The sequence below is a fragment of the Augochlora pura genome, chromosome 8, assembly GCF_028453695.1.
Source record: "Augochlora pura isolate Apur16 chromosome 8, APUR_v2.2.1, whole genome shotgun sequence".
NCBI classification, from domain to species: Eukaryota; Metazoa; Arthropoda; class Insecta; order Hymenoptera; family Halictidae; genus Augochlora; species Augochlora pura.
Window position 1 is genome coordinate 6762134 of NC_135779.1, and position 7394 is coordinate 6769527.

Sequence of the window (7394 nt, forward strand, 5' to 3'; positions counted from 1 at the left end):
AGAATGCAAACCCTATTCCGGAACCAGCTGCAGCACGCGGCAACGCTTCGCGCGGCCATTAGATATGAAATACCGGTCCGGCGGAGCGGTTCTTGCTTCCGACTGCGGCAGCGAAGGAGAGTGCATTCTAGGCGCGCGGCGCCTAACTTGGAAGCACGTGGGAAAGTTTGTAAGCGTACGGGGGCAAACAATCGGCACGAAGTTAAGAAGAAGAAGAAGAAGAAGAAGTACGCGATTGGATAAGCAATGCGAAGACGATCGCAATTCTCTCTTTTCTAACGGCTTCGCTCGCGAGAATTTAACTCTTTGGTGCGACCAGTCTCGTACCAAAGATAGGGTTAAATTCCGTGAAACGCCGGGGACGGCTGTTCGTAGCGCGACCTTTGACCCAGCGACAGGGAAATTGCGTGTCAATGCTGGAAGCCTCGCGGATACAATTTTCCGTAATTCGGTCGCATCGTTCCGCTGTTTATTTCATTAGCTCGCGCCGGAGCGCATTAACACCTGTCAGCGCGGCCTTCTACCCCGTCAGGTTTTAAAACGCGAATCAACGGCACCGGCGAAAAATAGATCGAAAATGCAGCGCGGGGATTTTCAATTACACCGACGAGCGACGCGGAACGCATTTTCGGCGACGATTATTCCCGAGCGCCGTGTCACCTGTCCTCGCGCCGATTTTCACGGCGAAATGTGTCCAGGGGCTTGATACGTAATTCTGTAGAGAGGTTGTTTGAGCTCGGAATGAAACTGCAGGCGGTGGCGGAGCCGCGAGGGCCACGCCTACCAGCTTCAGTCGCGGCGGTTACCGCCCACTCGGTTCCCCCACCCATAGGAACTCAGGCGCGTGGTGTAATCATTTTTGCAATCGACTTAACAAAAGCTATTTAAGCCTATAATTCACTACTATTATTTTGACAATTTGTTAATTAATGGCTCCAGAAAATAGCGTACCTTGAAATCACCTCAAGTTAATATAATATACTGTTATACGTCAGAACACGCTTTTCTATCAACCATATTTTTTGTCATTGTCATTCTTGTTCTCTCTTTAATAAAATCATCTGTTTAACAACAAATTAAATCTTCTCTTTAGCAACAAACTAAATCTTCCGCTAATCCAGTTCCGGTGAAGCAACGCACGCAAATTTATAAAAGCATCCGCCCACGATGACGAAGATCGCGCGGCGGTGATCAGATTCAATTAAGAGGAGGCCGCCCAAAGAGGATTTCGTTGCCACCTGAGAGATCCCATCGTGGCGGGTAACGAGGTAACCTGTGTGAACAAGCTCGATCGTGCCCGGTATCCAAACAGATTTACTACCAACTCGCCCCTTCTGTTCGACGAGTCGCGCTCGCGAGGATTGTTTTCGATGATTTACGGTTCCCACACGGATTTCGAGGGACGCCCGATAAATTCCCCTCGATTGACTCGCTACGATTGTACCCGGGGCTTGTACGTACCCGCGTCCCGTGCCCGGGCCCCGTCGATATTACGCCCCTGAGACGATTAATTGCGCATTGAACGGGCTCGTCGATTTGCGACAATTCGGAGTCACGGGGACGGCGCGACGCTTCGATCCGACCCTTTGAATGACCATCAATCAAGCTTCCCGGTTGATTTACATTGACGTACGCGAGTATCGGGATAGGGGAAGATTAATTAACGGACTGTTGATTTTTACGTGACAAATAAAAATCGTAGATAATTGACGGAAACAGAGATTCGAGTAAAAAGCGTATTTTTTCCATTAAATTGTTCTCGAGCGTACGATAATATTTTGCATTTCTCGCAATGTACGTGCGATAACAAAGTAAAAATTGTACGAGGTAATCGCCTGTAGCAGAAATTAAATATAAATGTATTATTTCTCTTGAATAATTTTCGAAATGTCGAGGGTAATAACATTTTTCACTTCTGATGTATGTGCGATACCAAAGCGAAAAATGTCTGTGTTGATTACCGGGAACAGGAGTTAAATAAAATTGTATCATTCCTCGGAATAATTATAAAAACGTCGTTGATAGTATAATAACAATTTTAAGGTCTCCCAAAAAATCTACGTAATATTAAACATATAGAGTCAAAATAGGGAGACAGAATTAGGGGATGAAAGAAAGTAATATAGAGAGAAAGACAGAAAGAAATATATATTGAGAAAAACAGAGAAAGAAATACAGAAAAAGAGAAAAGTAAAGAAAAAGAGAAAGACAGGAAGAGAGAGGGAAAGAGAAAGAGAAAGGGAGCGGGAGTTTATCCAAGTTCCACAGAGAATTAAGATCTCTGAACGCGAATTCCCATAGCGGAGCCGCGGGTCTCTGTATCGCAGCGAAAGAACCGGCACAATAAAGCACAATGGAACCGTCGTCTCTCTCTCTCTCTCTCTCTCTCTCTCTCTCTCTCTCTCTCTCTCGACGCGGATGTAAGCACGGATCACCCGTCGCGTCGGGAGACTCGGGACGCCACGCCATGCCGGAAAGAATGGGCTCTGAAAGCTTTTTTCAATGTTCCGCCGCCGCCCGCTGTTCGCGCGATGAATCAGGTGGAGTGCTTGCGCCATCGATTTCAAGGAGTAACACTCGCCTGGCACCGGGGGAAACTTCTCTCCTCGGAGAGACGGATAAAGAGAGAAGACAGAGAGAGAGAGAGAGAGTGAGAAAGTGTGAGAGAAAGAGAGAAGACAGAGGGAGAGTGAGAAAATGTGAGAGAAAGAGAGTGAGAGAGTAGGAGTGGAAGAGCGTGTGTGAGACAAAGGGGGCGAGGGGGGCTCCGGGGATTACAAAGTAGCCCTTTCATCAAACTTTTCAGCGCGGCTACCCCTCGGCGTCGATGCCTAGACAAACGATCGCAGTTACCGTAATCGCCCCCGCGAGATTTCGACGCGATGTTTATGGAAGGGATTAATGATTGCGATACATTGGAGGATTTCTCTCCGGAGGTGTTCTATCGTCTCCGAAGAACATCCTTCTCTTACATGATCAAGCTAGCACTGTTTGTATGGCGATCGTTTTGGCGATTTTTATTGCGTCCTTACGTTTTAGTAGACTTGTTTCGTAAGTGTTATTGTGTTTTAAAATGCTGTGTTAATTGGGATGTTATACTATAAAATAGAACAGAGGAACAAATTCTCATTTCACGTTCGATCAGCCATTTTACCGCGTGCAAAAAGAATTTTCTATATAATTAATATTCTTCATTAACAAGCCTACGCTTTCGATCAATTATTTTACCAAGAAAAAAAAGCAGTGAATGCACTTTCCTCTTGCCCTTTGTAAAAATTAATAACGCGACACAAATTGCAACCATTCAGACGATGAAATTGTTATTTATAACTACAATGAAGAACATTTTTATTAAAAAATTGCAATTTTTATATCGTGTGCATATTGTTGCATAGACGAACTGTATTGTGTCACCTTATTGTATCATCTTCGGGTAACGTATAATATAGGTGGTTTAATTTTAGTAGAAAAATCTTGTAACTTACGCTAAGGGGAATTTCAGAGGAATTCGAGAAGAAAGAGACGTCACGTCGATAGTTTTTCGCTGAGGAACGCAATATGCCGGCAATAAATTATCCCGCTGGCTCGTTAACTCCGAGTACAATGCTGTCGCGATCGCGGGACGTGCTGCCCGAATAAAACCGAAAATTACCTACCCCCTGGCTGCCGCGACCATAAGAGCGGAAACGAAAAACCGCGAAGAAGTCATTTTTTTGTTCGCTCTTCTGCGGCTTCGAGTCGCAAAATCTTAAAAATTGCAGAGAAATTTCTCAGTTTAAAAAGTGTAGAAAAGCATCAGTTTAAAAAGTGCACAGAAGCTTCACAGTTTAAAAAGTGCACAGAAGTTTTTCCGCTTAAAAAGTGCACGGAATCCCCGAGCAGATTTATGGGGGGTGAAAACGGCGGCGTGGTCCACCGGAAACAATTAAAATGCTTACGTGCGCGAGAAAGACAAACAGACAGACAGAGAGAAAAAGAGAAAGAGAGACTACTATATTAAAAGAAGAAGAAAAGGCAAGTCGAAACAAAGCCCCCAAAGATAAGATTGAGATCAGAAGCGACCGGCAGACGCCGTGAAATGAGCGGGCTAATAAAACGCGTTAGACAGCTAAAATAGCGGGAATCGCTTGGACTAGTTAAAAATAACATTGTAAACTCTGTGGCCAGTACATGCAACGAGATCTGACCGCGTAAATAAAGGTACTCGCGCGAAAAAGTACAGAGATAGAGAAGACGTCGCTTGACCACTGAAATACGTTGTCTAAGTTGCAGAGACCCACCGCCGGAGATAAAACGTTGCAAGTACTGTGGCTAGTGGAATTATTCCAACACCAATTAACTCTTTCTACTATGGTTTTCAGTGTGTAATATCATTTTACTATGGTCTTTATAGATTTTAATCTATCTTAAGGCGTCTTCTAAACTATTTTGAATTTACTTAAATAGTACGTTCCTCCAATAATAAACATAATAATATAATATATAGCATTAATAGCATATACTAAATTATTTTATTCGAGAAATATTCTCCCAGGCTTATAATATTAATTAATATAGTAATATAGTGATATTACCGGGGGTTAATATATATATTAATATCACGGGGGTGTTAATACATATATTAAAATTACCAGGGTTTAATACATATATCAATGAATCAACACATACGTTAATTAACAAACAAAAGCCAACTTCTCAAGAAAAGTCCACCTCGCATCCTCGTCCCGATAACAAAATAACACGCTGCAACTCGAGATCAAGAATGAAAACTTTCGATCTTCCCGAACTTCCTCAGCGTCGCGAAAAATTGTTGGGGTTGTTGGCGGCGGAATCGTTGCGTCGACGTTTCGAATACATCCGGCGAATCTCGGCGCCGACCGAGGAAGTTCGTGCAACCTTAAACCACTGATTACCACAACAATGCTAACCTGGAGCCGGACAGCTCTCTCTCCCTCTCTTTCTCACTCCCGTAGTCGATCGATCCGATCTACCATCGTCGACGGCCCGCATTCGGGGGATGATTCTCTTCGCGGCGGCGATGCGTTCTGGCAGCGCGAGAGGAGCCGGTCGAGTGGTTCGCCCTCCGCAGAGTCATCGGCGGCATTGTGCGGTGCCGATCGATCGGCCCGGCGAATGTAATCGCGGTTGGCCGGGTGCCGGGATGCAGATGCGGGGGCAGAACCGTCGGGGCGAGGGGGACCGGAAAAACCGGCGAGGGTCGGGGAGGAAAGGAGAACTATCGGCGAAGGGAGGAGGAGGACTGGAGAACCGGTAAAGGGGTGGAGGAGGAACGGAAAAATCGGTGAAGGGTGGAGAAGGACCGGGGGACCGGTAAAGGGGTGGACGAGAACCAGAGAACCGGTAAAGGGGTGGACGAGAACCAGAGAACCGGTAAAGGGGTGAAGGAGGACTGGAAAAATCGGTAAAGGGAGGAGAAGGACCGGGGGACCGCTAAAGGGGTGGAGAAGGACTGAAAAAACCAGCGCGGGGAGAAGGAGGACCGGAGGACCTGCAAACGTAGGAGAAGAACGGAAAACCCAGCGCGGGGAGGAGAAACGGAAAAACCGCTAAAGGGGTGGCGGAGGACCGGAGAACCGTCAGCGAGTGGAGAATGACGACAGAACCGGAACGATGGGTATAAAACTGGAATAAGAGAGTCGCTGGCCGCGGAGATGCAGCTCCGCGATTCGTCATCTTCCAACAACGGGGGTGCGCGAACCCGAACTGCAATTTAATCGGGATCTCGCGTGGATCTGGTTGCTCTCGCGACGGGGACGACCGTCGAAAGATGGATGCTGCGATCGCGTGCCCACACACCCGGTCGAATCTAATTAGCCCGGCGGAATGGAATCTGGCTGAATTACGGGGCCGCGTAATCCGCGAGCGACGACCGAGACCGGGGACACCGTGCCAACGACGCCGCGGCGCGGACGTTAATCTCGTTGTTGATGGGAGCACGAGATTTTATCTGGAGTACGGGCGTGCTCTTTGACTTGGGTTCGAGGTGCGACCGGTTCACTGATTCTGGTCATCTGGATTTAATCTGTTTTTAATCTGGTTTTTTTAATCTTGATTTTAATCGAAGATGGATAGAAGAGAGTAGTATATAAGTATAGAAAAGAGAAATATATATAGAGAGAGAAGGAAGAGAGAGAGAGAAAGGGAGAGAGAGAGAGGATGGTAAAATTATGAGACAAAAGGTTTGAAGGGCCGACAATCATTAACAGTGTTTCATGGGATTTAAGAACAATAATCCCTACGAAACAATTTATCAAACTCTATTAAACTATAGTGGAATTTATTAAATGAATTTATTCATTCGCATTGCAATTCTTACGAATTTTTAACCTAATCGCACTCGTCGCATCTACCCCTGTATCCTCTTCTTTCGCTGGTTCTCCGCACCCCACGTTGCGTCTACGAATCCACGTTGGTTCTCCGCACCCCCGTTGGTTTTCCTCGACCACCCCTTTCCACCCCCCGTCGAATCATTTAATTCACCGGCCCCGGGAATAATTGAGAGATAAGAAAGGAATGGGGAAAACGTGGGAGGCGGGGCGGCATCGTGACGAAAATGAATTGCGAGTTCCACGGGCCTCGCTAATGAATTACACCGTCACTTTATATATTTTTTTTTTCCTAATTAATGAACGCCGCCTATTAAGCGCGGGAATACCGCTAAATTGCTTCGTTCCCGTTCGCTCGCCGAGAACCGTGGCCGCGCTCCAATTGTCTCTCTCTCACTCTCTCTCTCTCTCTCTCTCTCTCTCTCTCTCTCTCTCTCTCTCTCTCTTCGCGCTGGCATATTTCTCTTCAAGGGGTTTCTTCGATCTTGTGCATTAAGCGCGTTCGCCTGCTCCGAGAGGCTCGTGGATATTCGATCCGACGGTTGCGTGCGATTTGTTATTTATTTTATTGTGCATCGATTTTGTGCGATTTTGTGCGGGGGTTGTAATTGGCGAAATTACATGTAGAAATTGTGGGTGGTTGAATTGGGTGGGAAAATTGGAATTGGTTGGGTGCAGGCATTATAATTGGTTGGAATATAATAATTGAAGGAATTTCAATTGGTCGAAATGTAATAACTGGAGGAATTTCAATTGGTCGGAATATAATAATTACAGGAATTATATTATTGGGGTAGGTTTTATGGTTTTAGGAATTTTAATTAGTAGAATTAGGTGCGAGAATTATTATTGGCCCGATAGGCCATAGGAATTATAATTGGTCTAGCTATAATAATTACAATAATTAAAATTGGTATAGCTGCAATAATTACTGTAATTACAATTATTAGAATTAGGTGAAAGAATTATAAGTGGTTGAATTGGACACAGGGACTACGATTGGTCTAGCTATAATAATTACAAGAACTATAATTGTTAAACGAAAAT